Source organism: Nestor notabilis, unplaced genomic scaffold (genome assembly GCF_000696875.1).
Source record: "Nestor notabilis isolate BGI_N333 unplaced genomic scaffold, ASM69687v1 scaffold4209, whole genome shotgun sequence".
NCBI classification, from domain to species: Eukaryota; Metazoa; Chordata; class Aves; order Psittaciformes; family Psittacidae; genus Nestor; species Nestor notabilis.
The window spans coordinates 532,876-549,504 of record NW_009943161.1 but is presented as its reverse complement, the minus strand read 5'-3'; positions in this window follow the sequence as shown (position 1 = coordinate 549,504).

Below are 16,629 nucleotides of genomic sequence, written 5' to 3'. Positions count from 1 at the left end.
CCCTGCATTTATTTTCAGAACTGCAACCTTAGTAGGAAAGGAATTTATAAAATTCATATATTATAAGCACTTTAGAAATATAATACAGACTATTGAATCATTCCAGCCCAATGTTCAAAACCTTTACATCTGTGTTCTAACTGACATTCTCTGACCTTGTGCCAGGGCTTGCCAGAATCAGCAGCTTCTTGGAATCAGCTGTTGTTTTGCTGGTTTGTGATGTGTTGCTTTCTGATTTCAGCCACCGTTGTTCACTGAGTGGGGATGATCTGAACAGACAGTGGTTGACACCCAATTCCCAGCTCCATCCAACAATTTATCATGCCAAAGGTCTTCTGTATTACCTGCGTAGCATTGGCCGGGCTCCTCTGGTGAGTCTCTTCCAGGATTTCCTATGAGTTACTGTATATGGGTTACTTACTGTATATGGGTTGCTTGCGTGAACAGTCTTGTTTTAGAGCTAGATTGATTTGGAAAGTATTATGTACTGTTATACTTTAATTTTACAGACATGTTTTGAAAGTCTTGGATATTTATTACTTACTGAATCTTCTAACCAACAACTCCAAATCTCAGAATCTCTGCACCTGAAATATGAACGAGAAAATGAGTTCCTTAAAGCTCTTTAATATCCTCAAAGTACTTCATCTAAGCAAAATATTATTAAGAGGTTATTGCTGTCTTCATGGCAATGATAGGAAAAATTCCTCAAAGATTTAGTCTGAATGGACTGTGCAAAAGCCCATGTTGGAACAACCCATGAAATCACAAAAACCACACGAAGCAGCCCTCAATATGTCTGGACTTCCATTCTGCTTTGGTAATGCGAAGAAAACGGCTGATTTTGAGGGTACCAGAAATTTATGGGAGATGGGTCTTGCCTCAAAGCTTCAACTGCGATAGCACTGGGATCCATCCCAATTTTTCAATCTTGCTGCCCAGCAGAATGGAAATGTAGTTCCAAGACCTCAGGGGAAATAAACATAGAGAGATTCAAATGTTAATGAGCAGATGTAGATGTACAGACTGGCGGCTTGGCTGATGATAGCTACAGTCAGACAGGAAATGTCCAAAGACACCAAATTCCCCTTGGATTTGATAAGAAAAGCCTCAGACCAGGTGAAAATGTCTGTGAGCTTCTGTAAATGAATCCTTGCGGGAATGCAGCTTTTGGTCAATACGACAGACCTGAAATTCAACCCTGCAGGCCAAGGAATATTGTGGAAACTCAACTCAGTGGTGAATTTACCAATCTTTTCCTTTGATTCAGAGCAGTGCAGGATTAACCTTGGTTTACCCTTCTATTTACTGTCTGGCCTTTTTTAATACACAACCATCATTGTCGTATCCAGGTGCGTAAGGCTGACCATTCAGTGCAAGTTTTCATCATTGCTGGGTGAAGGGAGGCTATTGATCCTATCATCTGCCTCACTCACAGGCTGCATGTCAGACTTAGTAAACTGATTTTTCTTTGCCTTTGAAGAGTACATCTATTTGAGTTTATACATGCTCCAAAATGCCTTGTGTTTTTTGCTGGCTTTTTTTCTTTCATTTGGGGGAGGGGGGAAGTTTGGTTGGTTGTTTTGTTGAGGTTTTTTTTACCTCCAAGATCCCATAGAGCCAAGGTCACTGACAGCCAAATGATTTCTGTGAAGTGATTTAGTTTCACTTATCCTGGGATGTGCAAGCACTTTCTTCAAAGCAAAGAAAAGCTGCTTGAAAGGAGAAAAGGAAAGAACTTAAAAGTTAACAGCCTTTCAAACCAAAGCCGTATTAATTGTTAGGTTCAACAGACATCAGCTTACTAAGTGCTTTTTGATTTCTTTTACTTGTTGGCTCTGGGAACCTCAGTAAGACAAGGAACTGGGTGCACTGTGACATTGCAGATCTCTGCAGCATGTGTCTCCTTTCAACTGAGAGGATCAAAGTGGGAACGTTGGAGACCTTTACTCTGGGAGCAGCCAGGTCTGATGGAGAGAGAAAAGTTTTTCTCTCCTTGAGCGTTTGTGGTGAGAAATTGCTATGGTTTAGAAATTATGACAATGCAGTGGCAGCATACAACAGAGAACCTGCATTTTGTACAAAGTCTGAGCTGCAGGGAAGAACAGGATGCCTTAGGAGGGGACAGAAAGAACTTCCCAGGGACCAGGCGGCACCGAGCAGAGTTTGCTGCCGTTCAAAGGCATTATATCAAGCTTGGAAACAAGCATCTGCCTGACAGGATGTAGCTTATTGCAAGGGGAAAAAAACCTAGGCATGTCGAGCTCAAAATTCTGAAATCCAAAGTTCTATCATAATGTTATTAAGTAAAAAAAATGAGACTTTACACCAAAAAGAAAAGAAATTTCAAAATGTTCTGTTTTGCAACGGATTTTCTGGCTTCCTGTTTTCTGTATTGCTTTTCCTTGTTTTGAAAAGGAGCTTGGTTCTGTGACTCATATGGAGGGTCGTTTTGGAGTTAGAAAACAGTCCTTACCTTTAGGATGACTGGTGCTGGCAAGTCACTTTAAATAGATAAAAACTTGCATGTGTGTCTTGAGTTATATCCCAGTGAGTGCAAGCCTTGGGAGTTTGACTGGCTTGTGTGTATTAGTGCCCCAGTCGTATGAAAGGACAGCCTGGAGAAAAAGGACTGGTATGACCCAAGTTTGCTTAGTGTTTGCCCAGACATATGCCAGGAAGAATTGGGTGCTCAAACTACAAAATACAGATTATTGAATGGTGAGACATAAGCTACCCTGAAGTGTGAAAATAAGGCAGAAGAATTCATTACGAAGAACAATTGAATATAAACACCAGGAGTGACTGCAGTATCCCACAAACATAATTAAAACGTAGCTCTATGTAACTTAAAAATAGAATGAAAGTATTTTTAGTAGCGCTGATGCTTCCATGTGTGGAAGCTTGGGGACACTCAGTGAAAGATCCCATGGCCTGGAACAGCAGCCACATTACAGAACATGACTTTGATGATCCTTTACCAATAAAAAAAAGTCTTATTCCAGACGTGCCACTGAAGACTCATCTGCAGGTTTCTTGAAGTGCAGAATTACAGACCTGCCACAGATCAGGCAGTCCTGCTAGCTGACTATCTGATCATCCCTGTGTGGTTTCTGATACTTTAAATAGTATTTTGGGCAGATAACATATTCTGTCTTTTGTGTGTTGGTAATTCTGTAAATTGGCAGGTAATTGATACCCAATTGAGCTGGCTTCTCTGCCTTGAAATGAGACAAGAGCTATAAAATCCTCTTTGATATTCATAGGAATAAATTCTAGGTGGTACCTGTGGTTAACCTAAGCTATGACTGTGCATTGCTGATGGCTTAGATGAAACACCAGCTGGAAAAATGTCTGTCATCAGGAGAACCAATAAACGCAGCTCTTTGGAAGGAGTCATTACAGGGTAATTACACGTGGTTCAGAGTTACTTCAAGTGTGCAGGGACTGTGTAAACCCTGCAAAATATGTACACAGCCTGAGGGAGTTGAATCTCTGGGGTCTGTTCACTGCTGCTTTTTTCCTTTGGAAATGATGCTAGTTGTAGGTTTGCACCAATGAGCAGCTCTCAGACCGCCCTGTTTGTCCTTTCCTTTCTGCCTTTGTTGTGTCCAAGGGTATAAGTAAAGCAGGAGCAGTTTTTGCTGGGTAGGTTGCTTTTCACCTGCTTCAGACGTGGAAAGTGTGTGTTTCAGGGATGGGGATGTGCAGACCCAGAGCCCTGCAAAGAGAGCTGTAGGTAAGTGGTGGTGCAGGAAGGAAAGTTGATGGATCAGAAATCCATCAACATATAAGCTGTGAGGTATGTGTAATTGTCCTCCTAATTAGGAGCAGTAAGATAGTTCTTTATGCATGTGTGACTTAGCTTCTCCAGTATGCCAACCTACTGTTTGTCAGAGGAGCTGAAAGTGTGTACATGTTCAATTCCTTAATAATTAAACTCCCTGACTTGCTGCAGCTAAACTTAGTTACTGTATAGCTGGTAGATAAACTTACTAGGGTAAAGCTTGTCCTAACAGTTGGTGGAAGAAACTTATCTACTCCATCTGTTTCTACCCTCTTCTGTATGTATTTATGTAAGAATGTCAATATATATGGGTGGGAGTGTTGATCTGCTGGTAGGAAGGCTCTACAGAGGATCTGGACAGGCTGGATTGGTGGGCTCAGGCCAGTGGAATGAGGTTCAACAAGACAAAGTGCCAGGTCCTGCATTTGGGCCACAACAACTCCATGCAACACTCCAGGCTTGGGGAAGACTGATTGTAAAGCTGCTCTGTGGAAAAGGACCTGGGGGTGCTGGTTGATAGCAGCTGAACATGAGCCAGCTTGTGCCCAGGCAGCCAAGAACACCAACAGCATCCTGGCTTGTAACAGACATAGTGTGGCCAGCTGGGCAAGGGCAGTGATCACCCCCCTGTACTCAGCAATGGTGAGGCTGCACCTTGAATCCTGTGTTCAGTTCTGGGCTCCTCACTACAAGAAAGACATTGAGGTGCTGGAGTGTGTCCAAAGAAGAGCAATGAAGGATCTGGAGCACAAGTCTCATGAGTTGCTGCTGAGGGAATGGGGTAGTTTAGCATCAAAAGGAGAATGTAGTGAGGTGGGGGTTGGTCTTTTTTCCCAAGTAACAAGTGATAGAACAGGAGAAAATGGCCTCAGGTTGTAGCAGGGGAGGTTTAGATTGGATATTAGGAAAAATTTCTTCATCAAAAGGGTTGTTAGGTATTGGAACAGGCTGCCCAGGGAAGTGATGGAGTCACCAACCTGGAGGTATTTAAAAGGCATGTAGATGTGGTGCTCAGGGACATGGTTTAGTGATGAACTTGGCAATGCTGGGCTAATGGCTGGACTTGATGATCTTAAAAGATCTTTTCCAACTGAAACAATTCTATGATTCCATTTTTTTTTTACCCAATATTTTTTCCTCATCTCTCTTTATATTAATCCATAATTCTTTCCTGCTTTCTCACACCCCTTCTTTTGTCTCTGACATTAGCCCTGGAAAACAGTTTTCATTAAATCTTGAAGTTCCTTTCTACTTAGTGGTGAATACTGGTTTAAAATGAACTAATTTCTTCTCTTTAGAAAGTCTTGTGTTTTCATTGACAGATTTCTGAATATTCCTGATAAAGACACGGAGAATATATGTAACAGCAGTATGCACATCGATTTCATATTTAGAGGGCACTGAAATTGATTATTCTTTAAGCCTTGGGTCAATATGTACATCTTGGGTCATTAAATCTTGATTTTCATTTCTATGGGAGTTGATATCTACCCATAAAGGCGATCAAAACTTCTGCTAAAACTGAGAAAGCTGCCTAGCTTATATGGCAGCTGACATGAGAGAGATGGATTAGATAGACAGATAGATTAGTGTGGAATAAGATTATTTGCCATGAAGATAGGTCATGTTCTGTGCTCAGTTTACAGGAATTCATGCAAAGATCTGACAGCACTGTGCATTACAATTGTGCAATTATATGTTCCTAAAAATTATGTAGCACAGGTTTTGAATTTCAAGGCGACGAAGTGATGATTATTTGATTGGGAAAGCACAGATTTCAAACCTCATGAGGATAAAGCTGGAGTTTAGAAGTAAAAAGAGCTTGACAAATTATTCTGTTGTTGTAGCATAAGTTACCATGAACCCTTAGGTTCCTGAGTTGCCATGGATTCTTGCACAGGTGTCATGTTTATTTCTGCTACAGACAGAAATGCACCAGTCTTGACTCCGGATCCCTGTGATCATGACAGATTGAATAAATAAAGCAAGATACAACTGACTAACAGAGTTTGACACAGGTTATAGGCATGGCCCAGAGGCTAAGCTACTCTGAAGAGACCTGAGAAAAAACATTAACACCCCCAAAGTCTTATAGTTGTTTATTATGATGAACCAGGAAACTTTCTCTTTTCAATGCTCAGGAGTTTTCTTTTTTCTCTCTCTAGGTATTCTGTGACTACCACGGACACTCACAGAGAAAGAACGTGTTTCTTTATGGCTGTAGCATCAAGGAGACCTTGTGGCAAGCAGGCTGCACAGTTGACACAGCAGTGATCACAGAAGATGTTGGCTACAGGGTAAGTCCACTTCGTTCCTCTCTGCAATTACTGGCTTGTATGTACATCTGCACAACTAGTTAACATAAGGCCAGATCACACATTTTGGAGATGGGTGCAAGCTTCCCTTACTCCAGAGGAGTAATGGAGTAATGAGAGAGTTTCAAATCGTGTATAATATCTTCATGTACCAGTTATTAGCAAGAATATTGTCATATACTTACACTTTTGTCCCCTCAACCCACAATAATAAGAAAATAAGTAGGAAGTACGTAATGGTGACTGAGAAAATGACATTGTGCCGCTGTCCTACTCAGATGAATTTCTTCATCACAAAATGTTCCTGGTCCCACTGAAAATACCAGATAATTCAGTGGCTGTCAGACAGATCTAACATAGTGGAGTTATCTCCACAGCAAGTGCTTGGTGTTACAGCTAGGGAAAATTTTCTGGAATTAGAAAAAAAAAGCTAAAAATACGTTTTATTTCTACTTCATGTGAATGTGCTGCTCATCAGTTTTCTGGGCTTCCTGCCTGTGTCTCTTTGTTTCTGTTTAGATTATATTTTGTCTTAAATGACAAATTTCTTGGGAAATAAAGAATTTTATAAGCTGTAATTATAGTCCTTTAAATGTTCATTTCATAAAACAGTAATCGTGGCCTTAAACTCATTATAGAGGTATAGCTTTCACCCTATAAGAGGTTTGAAAAGTCTTTTTCAGTTTATGTCTGTATAATTTTTGCTATTTCAGCACAAATACTAATTTGTGCTGCAATACTAATCCTCCCATAAGGATGCCACATCTTCTGCATACATCTTACAGCATTGTACACAGTACACTGAAACTTTACTGCCGAAAAGCACTCCAGCATTCATCACAAGAGGTCCATGTGGCAAACGCTTTCACAAAGAAAGCAGGGAGGGTACCTACAGTTAAGACATCTTTTGCTGTGTTTGAATTCAGAGGGCTTGAAAAGGCTGAGGATGGTTTGCTGTTACACAAACAGAATTCAAATGCTGCTCTAAGCATCTGGAGCCTGTCTTGAATCTGCAATGAAGAAAGGCTCCAAGGCTGTCCAAGAATACTCTGTATTAGCCTAGGAGAAATATTCTGTGGTTCAAATCCTCTTTTACAGGGAAGAGAAGATGGGTGCCTGCTGCTGTTCCTGTCTATGGGTCACCCTCTTCTTTTTTAGGCTGAGGAAACTGAATATATAGAAGTACACATCTGCAACTGCAAACTGCAGCAGATAATCATCCCTATCTCAGACCTGCTTCCTTGCAGTGTCTGCACAGGTTTCTCCCCTGCCTTCTGTAGGTAGTTGGGGATTAATCTGGCCTCCATGATTGATTTTCCTCCCCAGTAGCAGGAACCAAATACCTCAAGAAAATGATGGTTTTTTGGAATAACCTTTGCCTCATAGGTCATAGACTGGCAATACACAGGAGTAAGAGTCTTCATTACCTTCTAATATTTGGTGGCCTTGAGTGACTTGCACAGTACTGGCACTGCAAAGATTTGTCCTTTTGATAGCCATTCCAGGCCCCTTTGACAGCAATCTCTGCAGGGACATCAGTAAAGAAGTATAATTCCATTCTTTCCTAATGAGATTGGAGGTTTATAGACAGAGTCCTGTGTGAGGGGAGTAGCTTCCTTTGCTCTGTTATATGCTAAATCTACTCGTGTGTGAGAAGCAGAACTCAGTCACACTGCTGCATTATCATAAAAGCATCCTTTAAAAGGGTGTGTTTTCACTCTTTCAAAATATTCTATTGAAAGGTAATTAATAAGAAGAATAAGTACAGAAGAAAGAAGCATTAGTGTGAAATCCAATGAATGCTGGTAAAATGAAAAGAATATTAAATTCAGATTTGCTAATGCTCCTAAGTGAGTCCTACGTACAGAGACATTACTGTTACCTGCCAACATTTTTATTTAATTAAATGTAAGAGATTGATTATGCATATGATTTCAGTTGTTTTGAAAAGCTAAACTGGATTAGGGATCTGATTATTGTGTCTGATAGTATATATTTACAAAAAAAATCTGTGTGTTGGTTCAGATAAGAGCAGAATGAAAACTATCTGAACCTTCACATGCAGTTTAGTTGGATCTCATGACTGTCAAGGCTTATAAACATCTGCGTGTTATGGCTCTGCTGCATTTCTTTCAATTCCTGTTCAACCCAAATCCAGGAAAACATGGAAGCACTGCATGAGAGCATAGTATTTTGTGATCACCATACAGTGAGTAGCACATTGAAGGCAATCCAGAGATGTTAGGTGCTTCCTCTAAGGCAAGCAGTCAATCTTAAAGATACTTCTGTTCACTATGCCCACAGGAAAAGGGGTGAAATAGCTCTTAGTAGCACACTGGAGATCTTAAGAGTCTTGTGGCGGTCTCAGATTTAAAATGAAATTTCTTGCTTTGCTTGAGTTTTTCCACCTCATTTTTTCCAGCTAAAAAAAAGACCTTCTAGATTTTCAGATCTCCACCTTCTGCAGCTGGTGAACTCCATAGACAGCTGCAGACAGAATATACTGAAAACCCAAATTTACTTTTTTGCTATGGAGATGTGTATGGTCAAGCTGTTTGCAGGAGAAGCTGCAAAATAGTTTATGCCAAAGATTTATCATTCACCTCAAATACGTTTTAAGGAAATACATTATTCTTTCACTGAAGCCAAATATTCCCATACATGAATGAAGTATATGTGCTATGAAGTAAAGCTCAAGAGAACTGAACTGCACTTGCTCAGAATCAGTCAGTGAAACTGATTGTTATTGGAAAGTGAAATTAGCTGGTTGGCTTTCAGCACCCAAAGTGAATGAAGTTCAAGGGTAAATGCCATTAGCAATAAGGAGGAACTACTTTTATATGATTCCGTTCAGTTCAGATGTTTAAGAAAGCTGTTATCAAAGAAATAATGAATGTCCTCATTTTACTTGCTCTTCTTTAGATAGATACGTCTTTTGGCGTATGCTGTGCTTAGTGCACCAGCACTAAAATTCACGCACACACATGTATGTACACATGCTCCTAAAGGTCCAGCTTTCACATAGAGCACACATAGTGTTGATGTATCTTGTATTTGATTTTATAGAGTGCAAAGGTAACACATTTAGTGCTGTGTAATGACTAAGTGTTGCCTCTGCACTGAAGGAAATATTTGATACTGCAGTGTATCAGGAGTGTTTATAGACTTTGTTGTTGGGAAATGTGATTTCTAGAATAATAAAAACACTTAGCATTAGGATGTAATTTTAACTGGGTTTTCATAATTACTTTTTGTTGTGATTTTTTTCTCAACTAAGTGTATAAAATATATTGTTTGGACTCACATGAGATATTTTGGTTTGTTTCACAGTAGAAGTTAGTTAAATGTTGAGCTCTATTTTCATATAATTATGTGCGACCTTCTGTGAAAATATGCATTTCTTTTTTCTGCTTTGTGCTGCATTCAGACAAAACTCCTCCCACAGCTGAATCTCTTGTCAAACGGGATGCATGATGGGAGGAGATACAGTATAGCTGGAGAGGGGTGAATGGGAATATCAGGTACTAAACTATAACTGCAGCTGTCTCTGCAGCGCAACAGGAAGGTGTAAGTTAATGTCGAAGCAGCTTGAAAAGGAAACTCTGTGACTTCAGCAGTCCCAGACTGTTGGGTGTGAAAATGTTTGATTTAGAATGAGGTACAGCAAGTGTACTGGATATTTTGCATTTTTAATCTTTGGGATGAAACTAATGTTAGAATGGGAGGATTTCACATGGGATGGACATAATGCACTGGTTGGAGCTCTCAGTAACAGTGTCTACAGATAGATTTGATTAAATACCCATTAAAAACCACAGGTCTCTGTGTATATCTTTATGATCTAAATACAGGCACATCTGTTCAATGCATTCTGCTATTTTCTCATAGACTCTTCCTAAAATCCTGGATAAAGTGGCCCCTGCGTTTGTGATGAACAGCTGCAGCTTCCTGGTGGAGAAGTCCCGGGACTCAACTGCTCGGGTGGTGGTATGGAAGGAAATGGGTGTGTTGAGGAGCTACACTATGGAGAGCACGTACTGCGGCTGCAGCCATGGTCTCTACAAAGTGAGTCAATCTTTCAAAGAACCCTGTGTTGCCACCCCCCATGTCTCATGAGCCGTTGCCTTGATGCTTAGTGTTGTCTGTTCTCTCCACACCCATGTATCCATGCTTCTGGGTTTCTCCTCAGTGAAATTTTTCCATGATTCCTTTTACCTTCCATGTGAGAAAAGTAGAGTCCTTGCTCTGAAGTTTCATTCAACAGTGAAACAAAAAGAAATTCTAGCCTGAAGCCAAAAGGTGAAGGAGGGAGTGTTTTTGAGATGATACAGTGCGCTTATCCTTGTAAGGGCATTCACAGTGTTGTGGAAAAAATGTGTTGGTAGGTCATATGGACTTCTTTGAGCCCAGGTCTAAGGGTAATTAACGTGAATACTATTGGCACTAAGCTCTTTGGTACAGGCTAACTACCTGAGCATTCACCTGGCTAAATGTAAGACCCTGCACAGAGAATCCTTCATTTGGATTTCCCTGTTACTGACAGCCAAAAGTAGCTGATCTAAGGCTAGTTTTGACAGCTGTCCATGAGCTCAAGGTATGTGACTGTCATCTAGACAGACCCAAACTCCACATCAAATGAGCTTCCAGCCTTGGTAGGAAGAGCAGTACTCATACCAAATGCATCTGAGGCATCAGTCTGAGATCTCCTGGCACATTTTAAGTGCACAGGATGAACTGTGGTAATTGCATTTGAGTGATCATAATTCTCCATTCACTCAAATAGTGAATTCTTTCCCTTGTTCCTTTGCCAAACCTGTTGCTTTCATTGAAAGGCTTCTATACTTCACCTCATTTCTCCCACTAGGGAGCAATCCTTATCTATACAGCACTATTAAGCAGTTAAGGATCCTGAAAGACCCTTAAGGAAAGAACCATTATTACAAATAACAATTAATTAATAAGACATTCATATAATTATCTTTGGAAGCTCTATACTAATCTTTTTACCTCTCTGTAGAATGTAGCCGGGAAGTAGTGGGCTGCTGTTTTAACCATGCTCTTCTGTACACACATCAATTCCAAGATGGGAAAGGTAGAAGAAATAAAACTGCAAACAGTTTAAAGAAAGAGAATATAATTGCCTTGGGCATTACATCTAACAGTTCCCACTCCTGAGAAGAGCTAATGGTTTTTTAATAGGCACCACAGGTCAAGATAGCACTTCTGAATCTTTTTTAGACAATAGGGGAAAATCTACCTTGACTGAAGTCAGTGACAAAACTCCTAGTGATCTCCATATAGGAGGATTTAGTTGATTTTCTAGATAACCTCAGTAAGACTTAAACGAAGTGACACTCCAGAGTGTATCAATATCTAATGATTTGTTCTCCTTCAGCATCTGTGAGGTCTTTAACCCAAATTTGCTTAATTTGTGCCATTAGATGCTTGAAATAGTAGGAAGAGAACATTAAATGCCACATTCAGATGTTGCATTTAAGCACTATGCCACCCACAGGGGCTCTGTATTATGTAGTAGAGGTAAGAAAAATAAGCAGGAAGACCTCAGGAAGGTGGTCCAGGGTTCTTCTTTTAAAGAAATCCCCCAAAATGTGTGAAATTTTCTACATTCTTTCTTTTCCTTATTTTCCATCACTGATCACAACCACAGGCAGCCACTGAGAACAAGAGCAAGTTGTCATATGAGGGCTTATGGCTGGTGACAGAATCCAGTGTTCTCATGGCCCCTGAGGAAGCCTATAAGCTGTAAAGCAGTTCTGAAATCTCCATTCTGAACACCCTGAAAAGCTGAGTTGTGACTGGATCATTGGGGTCTTTTTATGAGGTCACTTTAGTTTTTTCTTTGTTTAGGTTTATCATTCATCTCAAAGATGGAGGATACATAAATATTCCCATGGAGAGACATTTCTTCACCATTTCTTCCTCATACGGATAAAACACTTTCTGCAGTTTCTCTGTTTTGGACAGTTTTAAATTATTTCCACTCATTTTTTCCAAGAACACTAAGTATTCAACTTATTAGTATTAAAATGGAATATAATTTCTTATGTTGACATTTATACTAGAGCTCTATGTAAATAAAAAACCTTTCTCTTTCAAATAACTTATATTAATATTAATCCTCTTCCCCTTAGCAGTCTTTAGAGTTGGTTCTTGCTTGCTTGTATTTAGAAGTGGATTACTTAGGGTATGGACCTGACAGGCTGACCTGAAGGTTTCGTCCATAATACCATTTAATACTCAGCTTCCATCTATCAAGTGAAAACTATTCATTAGTTTTTCTGGAAGCCCTGAAATTATTCCTGTAAACTGGAAATTAATTGCATAAGAGGTTGTGATTATCTAGAGACTTCAACCTGAGTTTTTCCTGTTGTACCCTCAAGTTGATATGTGTGTAAACAATAGATTGAGACTAATGCTCAGGCAGGAGATGTCAGCATCCTGTATTTAAAGCTTTCTGATATTTGTGTTTAACTGTGAATAGACTCAGTTTCTTAATTGCAGAGGATTATCTCCCTGCAGGGATATATCCAGAATCTCCTCTGGACAAGCATGACTTTATGTTTTTGATACTTTTCCTTAAAGCACAGTACAAACGTCAGCTAGGATTTAAAACATCTCAATATATGCAGCAGAGACTCCCAAGTCCAGCACCATTCAGTGATGAATCAGTGGTCAAACTTCTAATAGAGCTCAGCCTACCTGGATCCTGGTCTTTATCTTTTTCTTCCTGCTTGCAAGTGATGAAAGTAATTCATTCAAGTAGCTGCTTTGCTGGTTATGAGCACAGATACAGTGCTTGGAGTTGCACAGACACATCTGATAAGGATTGTGCAAAGGATTTAGGAAGAGCAAGAGAGCTTTGCAGAGGCTGCAAGAGGTTAAAATGGGAATTCCACAAGGCTGATAAGTGTGCCCCCTCTCACCACATGTCGAGGAAGGACTGAGGTAAACCAGAACCCAGTTTTAATGATAGAGAGTCCAGAAAAGATGCCGTAAGAGTTTTTCCAAAGAATGTGTGTGTCCTCCCTCGAGGACTTCATTTTTAAAATAGTTTAGTGAGTGAAAGATGAAGTAGGAATTTGGTAGTATTGATATGTAAATGAGAAAGAATAGCGACCCCAGCCTCGTTTAAAAGTCATTTGATTTCAAATGGGGAGGAGGTGGAAATGAAAGGAGAAAAGAAATGGTTTGTCTCTGTCGAATCTCCCTGTCTGTGTGATCAATGGAAACGCAATAAGCCAACTACCCTTAAGGAAGCGAAACATAAAACTAAAAAAACTATTGATCTTATCTAAGGTTTTGTTCAACCGAAGGAAGAAGAAAAGAAGAGGAAAAAAATATCCATACTCCTTTTTCCTTTTGTCTGGATTGCCCAATTCATTCTTAGAGGAGCAGTGTCTCCATTTGAAAGTTGCTAAAAACAATGCAGCCAATTTTTGCAGACAGTTCTCCCTATTGCTTCTGCCAGCTTACAACCCTGTGGTCACAGCTGAAAAAATCGAAGAAAAACAAACCCAACACCCCCAAAAATCTGCTGATCATTCTTTGCTCATGCAGGCAGTCTTCCTTGCTCTCTTGTTGGAGCATTTACCCCTCCAGCTTACCCTGTGATGTTGATTGCTGCCTCCCTCTTGTGGGATATAAAGCCCCTTCTCATCTTTTGTTTTTAAAAGCCTGAATGCAAGGCTGTGCTGTAAGAAGCTCTGCTGAGTGCAGGTACTCAGCCAGGTGCAGTCATGACCCCAAAAGAATCAAATCTCCAGTGACATACATTGATATTTACCCCAGTTTCTTGTGTGATTCTTTTTTAAACCTTAATATGTCTTTGCTGTTACTATATTCTATCATGTTATACTCTTTCGCCTGTCTTCTTGATTCCTTATTATCTGGCCAACTAATTAAGACCTTTCTATAGCATATTGCACTGTGTTGTTCTATTCATTACTGCATCTATGGCCCTACAAGTTAATGTCTTTTGTGCTATGGTGTACACCTGAGTTCTAAATCAAATATGTTTGTAATATAGAGAATCTAAAAAATTCAACTTTACGCTCCGTGAGTACATGCTACGTTGGAAAAGCATTTTCCTTGGCACATTGTCCCTGGTGGAGGAGGTGTGGTACTGATGGAAATAGGTTTCAGCTTCTTGCTTCTAAGGAATTATAAACAACAAGGAGTAACAAATGAGTTTTAAAATTATTGCAGATATCTTGACAGTGCCCTTTAAAAGTGATTTTACTAGTGATATGGATCCCTCTTTGAAGAAAGCCTTTGGGAGAGCTGAGAAAAAATAGGGGCTTTTTCCTGTCCAGTTTAATGCTTTTAAGTCAGAGGAATTGAATACCCCAAATTTTCCCGTCAGACTTGATTAGAAGGAAAAAACATCCCTTTGCAGAGAAACTGGAAGCAGAGAGAGATCAGCACCAAGCAGTATGGCCATACAGTTCAAAATGTCTTTGTTGAACAAAAGTGGCAAGAGTAAATCTAATGGGAAGATCTGAAATTATCCATCCCTTTTAACCTGGCTAGCATGGGCTGAATTATTTAAAATGAGTGATGAACCCATCAGTTATCATGGAAGTGTAGTTGAACTAAAGCAATATGCCAAGATTCCAAAAGGAAGGCTTTCCTCTTTCTAGTCCACCTAGAGGTGGACTTCCCTGGTTTGACCCATTTCTGCCCAAAGTACCCAACCTGTTACCAGTGTATGATTTGCCCATTGAGTTACAGCTCTATTTCTTTATAGTTATCTCTAGGCTATGAAATATCTTCATCTTTCTTACTATCAAAGATTACTTACCAAATTTCTGAAAGGAATGTTTATGTATGCTTTATTCATGAGCAGTTTATTACAGTTAATAGTCAGAAATTGAGTTGTTTTGATGGAGTTTGCAGATCACATGATACTGCTGCTGTTCTCCACTAAGATGTATATTGTTTTTGTAATTGGAAATCTGGCGCACAAACTTACAAATAATTTTAATTTGGCTTCTTTCCAGTGTTCAGCCACCAAGAGAAAACAGTTTCAGCAATATTCTTGTCACAAAGCATGTTTGATAGGTACTTGCAGAAAGAAAAAGTAAATAAATAGGGTATCTTCTATGCTTTCTGGTGTCTGTTTCTGGAAAATGCTTACATCATCTTTGAAACTCTGATGGACTTTTCCTCATTTCTGATTTCTTTTGTCTCCCAGAGCTTACATTTTTCCTAAGTGTGGGTAACTCTTGAAAGCATGTCAAAGTGTTTTTTAAAAAAATCATCTCTAAAATGCATGTGTTTAGCTGACCCTCAGTGCTTTGGGGATCTCATTCAAAAGCAGATGCAGAGAATAAGAAAGAATGGTTTTCCTTCTGACTGTTCTGCTTCCAGTTCTGGCCCAAAGTGGCTCAAATTGGAAGCAGCTGTAACAGCAAGAAATGTTAAAGGAAAAAATAGTTATCTAATAGTAATCTAAGGACTGAAGGTTCAAATTGAGGGGTTTGCTTGTTCTGTTTTCTCGTTACCCACGGCAAAAGTTTGCATCCTATTTGCTTTATTTTCCTGCCTCTCTTATTTCCACCAACCCCCTGCATAATAGTTTGGTGACTCATAGAATCAAAGAGGTTAGAAAAGACCTTAAAGATCATTTTGTAAGATATTCTACTTGTACCTTTCAGGATTGTTGGCCTCAATTCATAAAGCTGCATAAGGATTAATGGCATTTAGGAAGAGGGGGAAGAGGAGAGAAAGGGTTTCTGAGCAAACAGATCAGAAGACAGAGGGTGTTTGTCTTCCATGTAGATTATGTGAACTGCTGCAGGATTTTTCCTCATTAGATGTTTTTTACTGGTTTGTTCATTTGTTTTAATTATTTGACAGAACGCTAACTAAGAAATCACATGCTTAACTGTGCTCAGATCTGTTGGATTCCTGCCATGTTAAAGAATAAGAGTTTGAAGATGTGCTGGCTTTGGCACTCTCAGGTTGTTTGGAAAGACAATCACAAAACTGGGAGAACTTTGTAGGGATTCTTTGTCCCTTATACCTCCAAGAATTTGTCTGTAGGGCTATCCCGGCTGGCATCATCTTTCTTGATGGGTAATAAGACAGTTGCATTAAGGCAAGTGTGACCGAAACCACATGAGATGTAAATATCATCTCTGTTCCCCAAAGTCACGCGTGTTACTGCTATTTACTATTTATTGAGGTGCTTAATAGTGTCATATCAAAGGGGTATTTATGTGTATTCAAAAGTCTGTAGGTTTTGCAAGAAGGTAATTCAGGCCTTCATGCTCTGTCTTCCCATTTCCTGATCCACTCCACAGTCAGTTTAGCCTTGCTGTTTTGGAAAAGATCAGTAATACGGTAGGGTCATTTTTCTTGTCAGCATTTCTGGAGAAGGCCTATTTCTTTTTTGTCTGGGTTTTGGGGGGACAGTTTTTTACAGGAACTGTTTTAGTGGGGTTTTTTTTATATAGGACAAGACATTTTCTGACACCAGTGTGACCTCTTGAAGCCTTTGCTGAG